The following is an 18,135-nucleotide window of genomic DNA, read 5'->3' as shown; positions in this document are numbered from 1 at the left end:
ACCTTGCGCGGGTGCGCTGAACAGTGGCGCGGGCGTTCCACTCCGACACTCTAAATCATCAACAATATGAAGGTGTCTTATCACAAGGGCACTATTACGTATGTGAGAACCTACCTATGTAAGTTCGAAGTTTAGCCGCTTCAAGAAGTCTAGATTGACATATTGACTTTGATGAACTTATGAAAGATACATACAAATGGCTGTAGAAAAGTGTCAAGTGATGTTAAATTCGATTTGCCATGTGTGTATTTCACCTTCGAATGGTCGGAGAAATCCGGGTGATTCAATCCGTAGGGAAATCATGGGATATGATCATCGTTAAGTGTGTTGTACTAGGTGTCAATTCAATCCGTAAGGACATTGGCATTGATGCATGAGATGTGGCTTAATTGATAGAAGTGGAGAAAGTTTTAAAATTATACACTCTAAATGGGGGAGGATTGTTAGTAATTTAGAGTGTATGAAGTGTCGCGCCCACGTCATGAAGTGCCACGCCCGCGGTTGACAGGGGAGAGCCCTCTCCAAGGGCGCAGCCAGCCTTCTACAGGTTTCAAAGGATGATCTCCAATTCAACCTGTCCGCGCTAGCGGCCTGGACACCCGCGTCCGCGGCGTCAGTTTTGAGGTTTTTCCGTTCTTTTTATTTAAAAGGCGGATTGTGAAATTGAAAAAGTAGGATTCATTTTCAGTTTTCTCTCCTCTCCAATTTATTCTCTATATTTGAGAATTTATCATCTAATTTCGTCTCTAAGTGCTAAGAACGATTTGTTGTATCTCAAACAGAATTTCCAGAAAAGGGATTTGTTAAACATCGCCCACAAATCTCTACATGAAACCCGCAATTATTTTTACTTTGACGCTTTTGCCCTTTTTCTAATTTTTACCCAAAACGTAATTCTTTCTCACATAAAATTTGGAGCAGGACTGGATCACCGAGGGACACCAATGAGTCGTCATCGTCGTCGGAAAGCGAGCTATTTTGCAGTAACAAATTACGAAATGCTGGCCGGCGTATGGCCTGACCGCCGCCACCGTGGCGGTGGCGTCTGCCGGGAAGCCTCCACCGTGGCTACGACGCTTGGCCGGAACGCCGCCACCGTGGCTGTGGCGTTCCAGCTAGACGCCAGTACCATGGTGGTGGCGTCCTGGCTAGGCGCCACCGCCACGGTAGAGGCTTCCCGCTAGACGACACCGCCACGGTGGCAGCATCCCGGCCAGACACCACCGCCACATTTCAGAATTTTTTTTTTAATTTTATTTAAAGTTTTTGTTTTTTTTTTTTGGTTTTTTTAACTTTGATAAATTTGAAATTAAATAGTGTTAATAAGTTCAAAAAAAAAAATTATGTTTTAATTTTGTATGTGTAAATTTATGTTTTAAATATGTGTTAATAATTTCAAAAAAAAAAACAAAATCATGTTTTAATTTGAAATTATGTTTTAAATATGCGTTAGTAAAATTATGTTTTAATTTTGTATGTGTAAATTAAATATGTGTTAATAATTTCAAAAAAAAAATTAAGTTTTAATTTTGTATGTGTATGAATACTTTTATACATAATTATGTGTAAATTTAGAAATTCAATGTATTATGCGTTAAATATAGAAATGAAATTTACAAACACTACTAGAAATAGGCAGATTTCCGACGGACTGTTTCCTACGGACACGTATTTCCGTCGGAAAAATCAGAAATTTCGACGGATTTTAACTCTGTCGGATATTTCCGACGGAATATGAATTCGTCGGAATATATGGGATTTCCGACGGAATATTCAGTCGGAATATAATGATATAAAAAAAATAAAAAAATAACCCCGGTTCCCCTCCCCCTTCATTTCATCTTTTCTCTTTCTCTTTCTCTCTCCTTCTCATTTCTCTTTCTCTAGCCGCCCACTGTTTCTCTCTCCTCCTCCTCCTTCTCTTCTTTCTTCACTTTCCTCTTCTCTCTCTGGTCTTCTTCTCCTTCTCTTGCCCTCCCTCATCTTTCTCGGTCTTCTTCTCATTTTCCCTCCTCTTTCTCTTGTTTTTTCCTCTTCTCCCTCCGTTCACCACCAACATCAAGCACCGTCAACAACAACAACCAACATCAACCACAACAACAACAACGGCGCAACAACAACAAAGCCAACGACCACCGTCGCGAGCCACCCAGTCTCAAGGTTTTTGTTTTGTAGATATGATCTTGTAAGTTAGGTTAGAGTGTAGATCTAGTTAATTTTGTATATAATTGTAATGTTAGTTTATAAATTTTATTAGACAATTGTATATTTATATATTTCTTTTAATTTTCGTTGGTAAATTATCGTTTTTTTTTTAAAAATTTTTTTAATGAAATTCTGATTAATATGTAGATCTACTGGTTTTGATTTTTTTTTTTGTGGTATTTTTTGATTATGTGGTGTTAATTTTCGTATTTGTGGGGTTAATTTTTGGTTTTTTGGGGCTTTTCGTTTTTTTGGGGTTGATTTTCCTTTTTTTTAGGTTAATTTCGGTTTTTAGGGTTAATTTTTGGAATGGTGGTGGTGTGTAGTGGTGTCGGTGATGGTGGGGTGGGGGCTGGTGTAATTTTGGTGCTAGGTAAGTTAATCGTTGGGGTGGTTTCGGTTTGGTGTGGGTGGAGTTTTGGTTGGGGTGGTTTTGGTTATGGGTTATGGGTTTTGGTGGTGGATCTGGATGGTAGTGGGGGGTTTGATAGTGATAGGGTGAATTTAGGCGGTGGTGGTGGGTGAATAGCGGTGTTGGGTGAATTTTGATGGTGGCAACAGGTGCGGTGTTGGTGGATCTGGGTGGTGGTAGGGGCTGTTTTTTTTTTTGTTTTTTTATTGACTTTTCCAGCGGAACAGTATCCGTCGGAAATTTCCGACGGACTTTTCCGGTGCCGAATCCTCTTCCGACGGAACAATTTTCCGACGGAAAAAGTGTTTCCGAAGGAATTTCCGTTAAAAAATGTCATTTTTCCTACAAAAGGTTTTCCGACAACCGGTTACGACGGAAATTCCGTCGAAAACGGGTTTTCTGACGGAATTCAGAGTGATTCTAACGGAATTTTTCCGTCAGAAATGACCTGTTTTCCAGTAGTGAAATAAAAAATTTAGAAATTACTTATGTGTTATTTTTGTGTTAAATGTATTAATTTAATATTTATATAATTATATGTATTTAAAAATAATGTCATTGTTGCAGGATTATGGTGGAGACGGAAATGATTTTAGTGGGATTTTTGTACATGATGGTCTCTTCGAACGAAGATGCTCAACAAGCGATTGATTGGGCAAAATAGGTTGCAATTAGATCTGGTTTTTGTTTAGTAGTAGCAACTCATAAATCTTAACGGGATGATAGAATGGATCGCATTTTGAGATGCGACCGTTATCGTAAAAGGGAGGAACGAGATTTCAGTACATCGATTCGGTTTGATACAAAGCGGAAAGGTTGTGGGTGTGAGTTCAGAGTAAAGGTTCGATAACACCAAAGTCGTGACGGTTGGGAAGTGAAGGGTTACTCTAAATGGGGGTATCACACCATGAGATGATAGTATATGAAGGGGGTCATAGACAGTTAAACGACCTAAGTCCTGCTGCAAAACTAATTGTCAAAGAAATGAGTGATGCTCAAGTGAAGCATGCTAAAATATTAGCATTTGTGTTAGAGAAATTTCCTAAAGACTAGCCAAACCGAAGACACATCTACAACGACATACAGAAACTGAGGTTTGAACGGTCAGAGGGAAGGAACCCTATACAGCAGCTTCTACACCAGGCACAAGCACATGGTTACCTGTTCTGGTTTAATTCTGATGAAGAGACATTGGAGGTGACTCATTTATTCCTTGTGCATCATGATTGTGCTGATATGATCAAGTCTTGGACATCTATGATTTTGATCGATTCAACATACAAGACAAACAAGTACAAGTTCCCACTGGTTGAGATGATTAGGATGGCTCCAACGAACCAGAATTTTTTGATTGGTTATGCAGTCATCAAGGATGAGACAACTACGAGTTATTATTGGGTGTTAGAGAAGTTGAGAAACTACATCAGCCCTAATGTTCAGCCATCAGCAATCGTCAGTGATTGTGAGGGAGGTCTCTTTGCCCCTATAGCGGAGCTGTTTCTAGAATCAAAGCATTTACTGTGCACATGGCACATCAACAACTGTGTGAAAGTCAAAGCCTACAATTGTTTCAACAAGAATTTAGATTCGGCAAAGAGATTGGTAAATGGTAAGTGGCGGAAGATCCTGCAAGCTACCATAGAGGCAGAGTACGATCAAGCCTTGGATAACTTCAAGGATGCGTACCAATGGTGTCCGACAGTGGTAAACTATGTGATGCAGCAGTGGATACTTCACAGGGAAAAGTTTGTCAAATATTGGACAAACCAAGCTCTTCATTTCGGAAACACTACAACATGTAGAGTTGAGAGCGCTCATAGAGCTTTGAAGGACTGGACTGATTCTTCCACCTCTGCTCTGGATACACTGTTCGAGAGAATAAACAAGGCTATTGATACTCAAAAGAACAGCATCAAGAACTCTCTCGAGGACTCTAGACGGCGACATGGTATGATGTTTTTCCATTTCATATTTAAGATTCTCCATGGTCGTGTGTCACACTACTGTTTGGGGTTGATTCTGAGCGAGCACAACAGGATGAAGGAGTTGGGTGATGAAGTGGTTATTCGATGCGGATGTGCTATATCAGTGACTCATGGACTACCTTGTGCATGCACCATTCACCGCGTAATTACCCAAGATAGGGCATCGTTACATGTTGATCAGGTTCATCCATTCTGGCGGACGCTCGTTATTGGAGAGTATGCTGCTCCACAGACGGTCGACCGTGAACAGGAGGAGTTGGAGCAGTTTCGTTCGATGTTTGACCGAGTGTCCTCCAGTCACCCTTCAATCATTTGTGATGCTACCTACGTACTTCATGACAACACGTCATGCTTGGATCACGAGGAACCTGAAGGGGTCAAGCGACCTAGAGGTCGACAAGCACGGCGAAACAGGAGTGCGTTTAAGTACATTCGTGGTCGTGGTCGTGGCCGTGGTCGTTCATCGTCATCCAGTCGTAGCCTCTATCGGTGAATATGCCCGGAACTGATACAGTACTTTACTTTAATTTAGTTTTTAGAATGTTTGTTTAGTTTACTGTTGACTTGTTGATTGTGTTTATTAATATGTGAAACAGGAAGAGTGGATATTGATCATTTCCATATAAGGACAGGATCCCTAACATCATCATGGAATACTTGGACGGGTGGAATAATATGGTTGCAGATGGTAACTACAGATTCCGGGTCGTGGCTGATGTAATTCAGATGGGTGAAGACAACTACGCTTTAGTGCGTCAGTTGATGTACAGTGAAATTGCCTCAAACCGAGATTTTTATCGTCATGTGTACGACCAAGACTTGGATAGTTCTCTATGGCGTATCCGGTGGGGAGGAGGACCTTGCGGTCAAAATCATTGGTTCGACGCGCCACTTGATCTCTTTGCCGTTGTAAACATCTACAAGTGTGCAGTCATGCATTTCAAGCTTGGTTTGCATAGTCGAGCTTATTTTCCATGTACCACAGTTCTCCCTTGTTTTCGCATGAGACCGTCACCAAACCGGTAAGGGAGTTAGCTATTGCATTTTTTGGGTCGTCATACAGACATTTCATCCGATTGAACCTGTCATCTGATTTTCCGGTGCCACCGATCATACCTCGGTGGTACACCATTCGCAGACCAAGCGTAGAGGGTTGGGATGTGCTGTATCATGACCGGATGCGTCATTGGAACAACCTAGCTGCCTTTTAGTTTTTCATGCATATACCTTTACTATGTAACCTTGTATTTGTATTGCTATTTTTATTTCATTTATTTATTTTTTGTATTCTAATTTTGACTAAATTTATATCTTGCATGCATACTAATTTGTATTTGCGCTTTACAAACTAAAAAGATAATGTCAAATTTTAAAAACTTAAAATGATAATGTCAAATATTACAAACTTAAACGATAATGTCAGATTTTACAAACTACTACGATAATGTACAAAATGTTCTATAAAAAAAACTACCAACAGATCAGTAATCCCTCTTTGACGCCCACTACCACTGCGCAAGGGCCCGTTCCATATCATCAATAACAGTTTTGCCTGATGCAGTCGTATTAAATCGCATTATTATATACACATAATTAATCTACCGGTATTAAATCGCATCTCTCGAATCTTGACCTAACCATTTATAAATTAATCTGCCTATTGAAACTAAGCCTAAACATCAATTCTCATCTCTCGAATCTCGAATCAATATTGCATAACTCATACAATTAAACCTGCGCAAATCTAATTGCATAGAATTAAATCAATCAATAGGAAATCAACCAAAACATTGACAATCAACGAACAATAATAAATTACCCCTTCATGTTATTTATGGATCCCGACAAACCCTAGAAATAAAACTACTCGTGCATATTTAAATCTAAACTAAGCAAAGCAATTAAATAAAGTATAATTAAATCAAGCAATTAAATTACTGAAAGTAAAAAGGAGAAGAAATCGTTACCAAGATAGACGGAAGTAAAGAATTGCATAAACCAAAAGTGTGGAGAGAGAAACAAGAGTATTAACTAAAAGCTTAAAACTAAAAACTAAGAAATAAAAATAATGAGAAAAGTAGAGAGAGAGAGAGAAAAGAATTTCCTAAACTCGCTTATCAAAAGCGTATTTATATTAAATTAAGAAAACCTAAGCTAAAACGAAGATTAAAAGTGCTAAATGAACTCAGAAACACGCGCCCGGTCGGGCGCCATCTTGCTCTGTCGGGCGCGCCTTCGGGCGAGCAGCTAGTCTCTTTCTTCTTCCTCGCCCTGTCGGGCGCGCCTTCGGACAAGAGCTCGCCCTGCCGGGCGAGCTCCCGAGCAAGCTTGGACTTCTTCAATTGGGCCGTTTCTTAGCCCAATTCGCATTTCCTCTTTGGGTTCTGAATACATGGTCCATTGCCCCAAACTCTTCTTCTTCGCCGAGCCCTTAATCACCGATTTGATTACTCCAACCGGTCCTGGGCTTCGGAATGTGGTCATATGAATGTGATCATACTCCAACGCTCGTAGTGGCTCCAATAAATTAAAGGAAAATGCTCTAAATTCGCAATTTCCTATAAAACAATACCAAATCTACGAAAACACTAGAAAATACATAATAGTAACAAAAGTAGCTCCGTAAAGCTCAAATAAACACAATTATGACCATTGGTACAAGGAATAAATATATATAAATAGACTTATCATACTCCCCCAAGCCAAACCTTTGCTTGTCCCTAAGCAAAGCAATGAATAAATAAACCAAAACTTCACCCCAAAAATAATTTTAATCAAGCACAATCGGTTCAAGGCAAATCCAAAAAATATGCATCAAAGTCAACCAATCAAATCCATCCAACTACTCATCCTCCCTAACAATTGTCAAGTAAAGCAAAAAACCACAAGTGTATATGGAATTCAAGACTAGTGCTCACGCACTCTTCGCTCTTTTATGTGGCGAGTAAAAGATGTACTCGATCGCTCTCCATCCAACCCCTTTAAATGTGAACAATGCCCTCCCAAACTCACAACACTCGTGTGTTTAAGAAAACAAGCACTCAACCTAGCGGTCAACTCGAAATATATGAAATCATTCTGTGCATTGGAAAACAACTAATTTCACATTCACACAACTCTATACACAAAGGTCAGAAGGTCTTTAAAGCTCGTAATGTAAGGCTAGGGTAAAAGGTAGGAAATATTTGGGAAAAAAAAATGAGAGTAAAGCCATGCTTAAGGGAGCCAAAATCCTAATAAATAAAACCATGGTCAAAATTAAATAATGACCAAATCATCTCCAACAGAACTCAACTCTACCAAAAATTCACCAGACATCCAATTATATTAAAAATTCCCAACACTTACAATTCCACTCATAAAATATAACAATAAGGAAATAGAGTGAATAAACAATCTTTGAACTCTTTCTTTTTTCTTGAGCAACCTTCAATTAGAACACTTGAACATTGAAACAATTTTTTTTTCTTTTACTCTTTTTTTTTTTAATTGTTTTATCTCACATTGGAATTTTCAACTTTGAACAATAATTTTTCTATTTTTCCAATCACAATATTAAAAAAAACAAAATAATAACTTCTCATATTCACCCACATTGTGCAAATTATGTGCACACTACAACTCCCTCACCTCACTAACTATTAGCTCCCCCAAGCCAAGATTGGGACTAGTAACCAATGGGGTTTAAATAGGCTTGTAATGTGGCTAAATAAACAATAAAAGGGCACAAGCAACAACATGGGTAGCAACAAGGGAACAAATGTATCTAAAATCGTCTGAAGGCCACCTAAGAGAACAAATGCCTTCGTCCTCCTCAATGTGTATAATAATGAGTCATATAAACATTACTCAAAATTATAAATCAATACTCAACTTCATTAACATACCAGGAACTAACACACATTCCTAACCAAATCAACTAGCCAAGCACCAAATCCACAAATAGTTGGACAAAATTGACGCATGCTAGGCCATCCAAGCAATCAAACATCAAATCATGGCTAACCTATCCACATTACTCATCCTCATATACCAAGAATCAAAACAATTTTCATGTATGGGGCACAGGGAAGCATGATTTATCATTCATTGGATCGTATTTTTGTAGTTTTTTTTTATTATTTTTAGAAAGAAAAATAAAATCTAAACTATAAAAAAATAATATAAAAAAACTAAACTAAGCACACCAAAGAAAATAAAAAGAAAAAGGAAAGAAAGAAAACCTATATATACAAGAAATTCCCCCAAGCCAAACCAGACAATGCCCTCATTGGCTCAGGGGAAGAAAGTAACCCAAGCGACTACCCTTCATCATCAAACTTGTATCCACCACCATCCCAAGCATTGCAATGCATCACCTTGGTACAATTCTGGACAAGAAAGAAACAGAATGCTAGTAAGGAAAAGAGGTAAAAATGAGTCAGGCTCACTATTTTGTTCATAAATTTTTTTATACAAATGATAATGTAGTGATTCTAATTACATTGGAAAGTAGACTTGAAGAGCTTTCCAACGATAGGTCACACGCAAAATTTCGTTAAGAAACACAAAAGTTATGGCGTCTTGAAGTTGGCCCGTTTTGCTGTCCCGCTCACGCGCCCGGTCGGGCGAGTTTAACTCTTTTTTCGACCTTTGTTCTCGAGCCCGGTCGGGCGGATGTTCGCCCGGTCGGGTGAATTTTGGGCAAAAATCCTCTTTTCTTTCGCGCCCGGTTGGGCGAAGTTGCTCGTATACGAACTTCCTCCCGCGCCCGGTCGGGCGCGCTACTTCACTTGGAGTCCGATTTTCTTCAAGTTGCTCCTTTTTCTCCACTTGTTCATCTTCAAACCAAAGCCCTACACAATTTAGAACCCTTTCTATAGCATCCACTTCATCCTTCCATGTAGTGGCTTTTCCTATGGAAGATGTGACACAAAATACCGCCTCCAAGGGATCTCTAACGAGAGCTTGGAGCTTATTAGAAAAATTATTTACATCAACCACATCAATACTATAGCACTATTCTTCCAACATGGGGCTTTTAGAGGCATCATGTAGATTAAAAATAATATTTTTCATCCCCTACACATAATGTAAATTTACCACTCTTCACATCTATTATTGCCCCTGCGATATGAAGGAATGGTCTACCCAAAATAATCAGAATTTGCAAATTTTCCTCCACATCAAGGACAACAAAATCAACAGGTATATAAAATTTACCTACTCTAACAGGAACATCTTCTAAAACACCTGAAGGATATTTAAGAGAACGATCAGCCATTTGTAGAGTAATATTGGTAGCTTTTAAATTACCCAGATTCAATTTAGAGCTCACACATAATGGAATAACACTTACACTAGCACCCAATTCACATAAAGTTTTATTAATCATCAGATTGCCAATGTGACAAGGAATAAAAAATTACCCGGATCTTTTAGTTTAGGTGGGGATTTATTCTGTAATATAGCACTACATTCTTCAGTAAAAGCAACTGTCTCTACCTCACTAATAGATCTCTTTCTGGTCAAGATTTCTTTCATAAATTTAGAATATGCAGGAACTTGAGTAATTAAATCTGTGAAAGGAACTGTTACCTACAAATTCTTGACAACTTCCAGAAACTTACTAAACTGCTTATCTAACTTGTTCTTGAGATGTCTATTTGGAAATGGTAGTTTGCTAACTGGTTTCTGTACATCTCCACTCTTGTCTTGATTTTTATCCTTCTTTGGAGTTATACCCTGCAATGTATCATCAGAAATGTTAGTTTTACCCTGGAGCCCTGCAGGGCTAGTTTCAACAATATTTGGTATAACATAATCAGTATTAGCAATATTTGTAATGATAGGTTCATCATCTTTGGGCATAGAAGGTCCATCGTATTTTTAACCACTTCTCAGGCTAATTGCATTCACGTGATCTATAGGTTGTACTGGCTGCGATGGTAGGGCTTCCTGCTGGCGAGTTTGTAGAGCAGAGGAAAGCTGCGCAATTTGATTGTCCATGATTTTATTATGAGCTAGAATCGAATCAATTTGCGCATCCCTACTCTACATCTGTTTCTGCATATCAACTAACATCGTTCTGATTTCTGATAAGCCAGAATCAGAAGGAGCAGTAACAGTCTGTTGTGGTGTCTGATGTGGAGGTTGATAGTACCTCTGCTGCAGTTATTGTACCTGCGGTGTGGGGTTAGGCGCATTCATACTATTATACGACATATTTTGGTTATTTCTCAACCCTGCATTGCAGGTGTTAGAGTACGTACTAGTTTGCTTATAGGCCTGAAAAGCATTAATCTTCTCAAGCGAACTGGTGCATTCTTGAGCCCAATGACCTACAAGACCACAATTTTCACAATTTATTGCAGAGTTAGTACCAATAGCAGAAACATTAGGAACGAAAGATGAATTAGAATTATTAATATTGTCTAGTTTCTAGCTAATAGCAGTCAATTGTGCTTGCAAAAAGGATATAGAATCAAATTGGTGTTTTCCTTTATTTGCAAATCCTCTGGGATTCCCATATTGGGAATTATGAATAGCCATCTCTTCAACAACATTGCTCGCTATATTAACATCCAAATTTATAAATCTTCCGTTAGCTGCAGAGTCTAAAATCATTCTTGAATTATATCCAATCCCGTTGTAGAAGGCTTGGATTATCTGCCATTGTGCTAGCCCATGATGAGGGAACTCTCTCTGTAAATCCTTAAATCGTTCCCAAGCTTCATATAAAGATTCATCTGCTTCTTGGGAAAAATTTAGGATCTTACTCCTTAATAAAGTTGTTCTCTCTGCAGGGTAGTATTTGTTATAGAAATTCAAAACAAGAGTTTCCTAGTTAGTAATACCAAGTGCAGTTCTATTCAGTCCATTGTACCATAATTTAGCTTTACCACATAAAGAGAAGGGAAAAAGAATCTCCCTAATTTGGTCTTGCGTGACCCCAGCTTGTCTAATGGTGTTGCAATATTGGCAAAAATATAAGATGTGCATATTTGGATCTTCACCCTTAGCTCCGCTGAATTGCTTCCTTTCAATCATAGTAATGAACTGGGGTTTAATCTTGAATTGTACTCCCTCGAGATTTGGTGCGGGAGCAAGGTTTGGAAAATCTGCCAGGGACGGCTGCGAATATTCACTGAGCTTACGAGGTGGTTGAGCCGTCATCTCTAATTCTAGTTCTAAAGAAACTTCTGTATCACTAGAATCAGATGGGGGTTCCAAAGGTGTAATACCCTCGGAAGTAGCTCGTACCTGTCTAAAAAGATTCTTCTGCTTATGAAAAGAACGTTCGATTTCAGGATCGAATGGGATGTAACCTGATCTAGAACTCCTGGGCATAAACAAGAACTAAACAAACAAGTATGAGAAACTGTCTCAAAGAACTTGCGTTCTTTGAGACTAAGAGACTAAAGAAAATAATCTAGACTACAAAAATAATCAGAAATAAAAATAAAACCGTCTTCCCGGCAACGGCGCCAAATTTTGACAGACTAAAGTCGTATCACCTAATCAAAAGTAATTCCTAAAACCACTAACTAATATAGATAGGGAAGTAGGGTCGAATCCACAGAGAAATAAGTTTTTCTATTCCTAATTAATTAATATAATCTAAATCATCAAGTAACCAAATTGTTTTTATGAGAATTAAACTAAAGGAAAATAATTAAACTAAGGCAAATTGAATAAGGGAGGAAATCAATAATAAAAGGCCTAGGGTATAGGTTCATCAATAAATAATATTCCTGGGTAAAACATAATAATCAATCATCAATGCATAGATTAATCAGATCATGAAGGGCTTTCGCTACGTATTATAATCACAGAATTAATCTACCGGTATTAAATCGCATCTCTCGAATCTTGACCTAACCATTTATAAATTGATCTTCCAGTTGAAACTAAGCCTAAACATCAATTATCATCTCTCGAATCTCGAATCAATATTGCATAACTCATACAATTAAACCTGCGCAAATCTAATTCCATAGAATTAAATCAATCAATAGGAAATCAACCAAAACATTGACAATCAACGAACAATAATAAATTACCCCTTCATGTTATTTATGGATCCCGACAAACCCTAGAAATAAAACTACTCGTGCATATTTAAATCTAAACTAAGAAAAGCAATTAAAGAAAGTATAATTAAATCAAGCAATTAAATTACTGAAAGTAAAAAGGAGAAGAAATCGTTACCAAGATAGACGGAAGTAAAGAATTGCATAAACCAGAAGTGTGGAGAGAGAAACAAGAGTATTAACTAAAAGCTTAAAACTAAAAACTAAGAAATAAAAATAATGAGAAAAGTAGAGAGAGAGAGAGAGAGAGAGAAAAGAATTTCCTAAACTCGCTTATCAAAAGCGTATTTATATTAAACTAAGAAAACCTAAGCTAAAACGAAGATTAAAAGTGCTAAACGAACTCAGAAACACGCGCCCGGTCGGGCGCCATCTCGCCCTGCCAGGCGCGCCTTCGGGCGAGCAGCTACTCTCTTCCTTCTGCCTCGCCCTGCCAGGCGCGCCTTCAGGCGAGCTCCCGGGCAAGCTTGGACTTCTTCAATTAGGTCGTTTCATAGCCCAATTCGCATTTCCTCTTTAGGTTCTGAATACATGGTCCATTGCCCCGGACTCTTCTTCTTCGTCGAGCCCTTAATCAACGATTTGATGACTCCAATCGGTCCTGGGCTTCGGAATGTGGTCATATGAATGCGATCATACTCCAACGCTGGTAGAGGCTCCAATAAATCCAGGAAAATGCTCCAAATTCGCAATTTCCTATAAAATAATATCAAATCTACAAAAACACTAGAAAACGCATATTAGTAACAAAAGTAGCTCCGTAAAGCTCAAATAAACACAATTATGACCATTGGGACAAGGAATAAATATATATAAAATAGACTTATAAGACGCATATCGGACCGCCTTACTGGGCCATGCCGGTGGAGGAGGGACTACTTGGACAAATCCAAGCTGGCAAAGACAGCGCTGGGGCATGTACGCCTCTACGATCTCACAATACTGAATCAGTCCCGTGTAAAGGGTCTTGGGTACCCTATTACTAGGGTTCTGGCCGAAAGGCATCCATTTCACCTGCACATTTTTTCAAATTAGTAAGATTCATATAATAAATGCATCACAGTAGAAAATTAGAAATAATTTATACACTTTACGTCTAAGGGGGACATCCTATCAAGCAATAACTGTATCAATTGGAGGCGGTCAACGGACTTCTTCTCGAACCGCAGACTACACGCACAAGCATGTGGCATCCCATCCCTAATAGGAACCGGGTCGCGGTGTGGTCGAAATGCAGGAAAATACTCGTTTGTCCAGGTCTGTAATAAAGTCAGACATTTAGTGATACATGTCGCGTCAGCACGACTCGAGGATCCTAATTGGTGATACAGATACGCCAACGTAGCCGACCCCCAAGAAAACTGGCCTACTCTGTCGGGCTCAAACGCGTCAACTATGTCTCGTGGCCTGAGCTTGTTTCCGCTCTTATTCGGAAATAAGGTACACCCGAGGAGAAGAAAAACATATGCAGCCAGTTGTGTGTCATGCATCCTACGTGCAGTGGGGTGCAAACAACGCTGCAAAGCGGATGCGATCTTCACACCGCCGCCGTGATCCCAAACACCAAGCGTCCCAGTGTACAGCGCAGCCCTGTCCACCGCCAACAGCTCCGCTAATAAATTTGTTTGATCCGCATCATCCATAACAGAAAGACGTTTTCCCTCTGCGCGAATCCCAAGGATGGCCTCGACATCATGCAACATGATTGTCATCTTATCGAACGGAAGGTGGAAAGAGTTCGTATTCGACTGCCATCGCTCAACGAAAGTCGTGATCAGCGTTGAGTCAATCTAATCATGCATGGTGGCCAGAAGGTGACCCACTCTAGTGCCCTGCAATCGACCGAACATCTCGCTCTCCTCCAGCCAAGCCTCAGCCCATCTACACAAAAAGTTACAAGTCTTTTCCCAGGTTTGGGATTTCAAAATGCCCGTATCCAAATCCCTCTCCTGGTCCTCCCAAATACGGGTAACTATGTGTCCTAGAAAGCTAGGAATCACACTCCCGTCTACAGGTCCCCAAGCCACCTCACCCCTCACCACCCAAGAATCATTAACGGCCCTCGACCGTTTTCTGCTTACCGCAGACACAGTGGACGCAAATGATGTGCCAGATCTACTAACAAATCTACCATCTCTACCTATATGCACATCTACCCTATGCGTCTCATACATATCATCAAGCCTCTGACTAAATGGACCGTAATCATCATATGGTCCACTCTGATCGTTCATCCCAAGCACCACATCCTCATCTGCGTCCTCCTCCTCCCCCTCTTCCTCATCACCATCACCATCTTTATCCTCCTCAGGATAGTGAACCCGTTCTCTGCGAGCCGAGGCCGAAATACCACGGGTTGTAACGTGTCTGGGCCTCGAGCTCTCCATTGAGTAGTTTCTACTTCTAATAACGTCCATACTCTTCCCCGCACCAGGTCAAAAATGTGATACCTAACTCCATTTAAATAACGAAAAATAATAGCAATTGTCATTAATATTATTTATATTAATAATCTATTTTTTTAAGTACCAACAACAAAAATTAGAAATAACTAATCAAAAAAAAATATCAAATAAACAAAAAAAATACTAACAAATTGACATAAAAAAAATTACAAAACACTAAAAAAAAATATATAAACAAAAAAAAATACACACAAAAAGAAAAAAAAAATACCAAAACATACAAAATAAATATAAACACCAAAAAAATTAAAAAAAATAAAATAAAATACAGCATAATTGGAAAAAAAAATATATAAAAATAAACAAAAAAATATACAAATAATTGAAAAATAAATATAAACATAAAAAAATCAACAAATTTGAAAAAAAAATATAAAGATATAAAAAAATATACAAAAAATTGAAAAAAAAAATATAAGAATTAACAAAAAAAAAAAGGTAGGCGGCGTCCCTGCCAAACGCTAGCCCCACGGCAGCGGCGGATGGGCGGGACGCCAAGGCCACGGCGGCGGCGCCCACGCAACACGCCACCAACGTGGCCTTGGCGTCCCGCCCAGCCGCCGTTGTCATGGGGCTGGCGTCTGGCTTGGGCGCCGCCACCGTGGCCACGGCGTCCTGCCCAGCCGCCCCGCCTCTTCGAGGTTTTTTTTTTTTTAAAAAAAAATACTTTGCCACCGTGTGACCGCCTTCCCTCCACCTCCGCTACCGCCAAATCATTGCCTTGCCGCCTCGACATTGTAGTTTGAAATTTTTTTTTTTAGAAAAAGGTGATGAGAGTAGAGAGTAGAGAGAAGATGAGAGTGTGTGAGAGTTTTTTTTTTTTTTTTTTTTTAATATATAAGGGCAAAAGTGTCAATTCACCTAAAATTTGTGGGCTTTATGTAGAGATTTGTGGGCGATGTTTAGCAGTTCACCCGGTAAAAACCCAAGCACCGTTGTGGGAAAAATTAATCTCTTTAGGAAAGTGTTTCACACGCGTAAGACAAAGTATCAAGGTTTGAGACTCACGTGGTCATTGAAATTCTCATGTTCATGTTCGTTTGAAAGGCTTGGAAGTGAGGCAAGTTTATAATCTTTCATATTAGTTAATTTCATTGTAATTTCTGTAATTCATTGAATTAGTAGTGCTTGGTTTGAATACACTTGGTTGTATTGATTTGGTTGTATAATTTTATTGTAATTATTCACTGTTTTAGGTTTTGTTCCCACATAAGTTTATATTTGATTTATACTAGAAAACCTAACAAGATGTAATTCATAGATTTGAATTGTCTTTAAAAGTACCCCATAAGACTTTAATCAACTAATATAGTAAGACTTTTCTTAAGTTTTTTTGACGGCCTTTATCATTACATAGCTGAATTACTTCCATATTACATACTTATAATGCCAATAATGGTTTATGTTATTATATGAATGAGGTAATATTAAGTGATCATTTGTTTCCATTCAAAAAAAAAAAAAAAAAAAAAAAAAAAAAAAAAAAATTAATCATTTGTTTGAACATAGTAATAATAAGCAATACATTTATTTCGTTGGAGCTTGTTTTCACATATAGTTTTATTTTCCATGAACTACAAGAAAATTGTTTAGTAGATCAAAAATTATAAAAAAAATTTACAATCGAGACCTAAGAAGATTACATTTAAGAGCAAGTGCATATAGATTAACATATACTTGTAATAGTCAACCTCTCTACGCATAGATATCAAATGAAAGACCCATCAAAAGCGAAAGTATAAGAAGTTCATGAATTATACTCTCGATCTATTTCAATTTAATTGTCACATTATTAGTTCAAACTACACAATCAACATGACAATTAACAAACTAATGCGTATGCACGTTGAGGGAAAGATAAGGCATCTGCTTGTGAGCACCGGACTTCATGTCGAGTGGAACGTAGTCAAACTCGAACTCCTTCTCGTAGACGGCTAATACTCGCATCACGTTTGGTGTTATTGGATAATCGCTGCCATAGACCTTGATCCCCATTTTATATGAGCTAAGACTAAACAAGCAAGAAGACTAGATGAAAGTGTGTACAAACTACAAAGAGGAAATATATGGTGCTCTAAAGGGTTGACTTTGGATATTTCGATAGAGGTTGTAAAGGTGCAGATCCCTAGAGCATCTATGTTGCGCCCAAGATTTATAATTACATTTTACTTCTACAAATTTTACCCAAAAAAAAAATAAAAATTTGTGCAATTAATGTTCTCTTTGCCTTATTCAATTAATATTCATTAAAAATAATTTCAAATAGTAAGATAAATTTTAGGTTAGTAAAAATAAATTTTAATCGGTAAAAATAATTTAGTTTCCTATAGCAAAAATAATTTAATTTCAGATTGGAAAAAAAAAAAAAAAAAAAAAAAAGTGAAGTGACTTTATTAATTAAGTGCAGTTGTGAGTACCTTGCTCGTTCGCCTCTTTATGCTCCATGATTTCAAAAACTAAATAAGATAAACCAATAATATGTTAAACAAAATATAATGACATAAAACAATTAACAAAAAAAAATGGGTTTAAAATTGTATTAACGGTGAGCAAAAATTAATATAGGTTTGAAAGAAAACCATATCAATAAAAAAAAATACATAGTAATGACTTATGTATATCAAACATGATATCATTTTAAAATTGTAGATCGATCTACTTCCTCCATTTTTTTTTTGTTTTTGTTGTATCACTTTACAAATTGCGGAATCTTAGGCCATTTTTAGAGATGAAAGAGATAGAAAAAAAAAAAAAAAAAAAAAAAAAAAAAAAAAAAAAAAAAAAAACTAGACCCATATAATTGGAGAGAGATAGAAATAGTTTATTAACTGAAAAGAAATGAATAATGTAGTTTTAATCCTTATAGTGATAGAGTTTTTTTATTTTTAGTCAAAGTTTTGACAACAAAACTCACAGTATAACAAATACAAAGAAATGGTTAGAATAATAATGATCATTGACCTTACAACTTGAAACTTATTACTGTAAATTCATTG

General features: G+C 37.9%; 1 pseudogene; it reads right to left on the bottom strand.

The window, feature by feature from the left end:
- The window catches only part of LOC110739266, a 30,182-nt pseudogene extending 12,822 nt beyond the window's left edge, over positions 1 to 17,360 (bottom strand).
- Positions 17,361 to 18,135: the final 775 nt, after the last annotated feature.

This window comes from Chenopodium quinoa, unplaced genomic scaffold, assembly GCF_001683475.1.
Source record: "Chenopodium quinoa cultivar QQ74 unplaced genomic scaffold, ASM168347v1, whole genome shotgun sequence".
Taxonomy (NCBI): Eukaryota; Viridiplantae; Streptophyta; class Magnoliopsida; order Caryophyllales; family Amaranthaceae; genus Chenopodium; species Chenopodium quinoa.
Note: the sequence above shows the minus strand (reverse complement) of the source record. Positions and strands in the feature narration are given on the sequence as shown.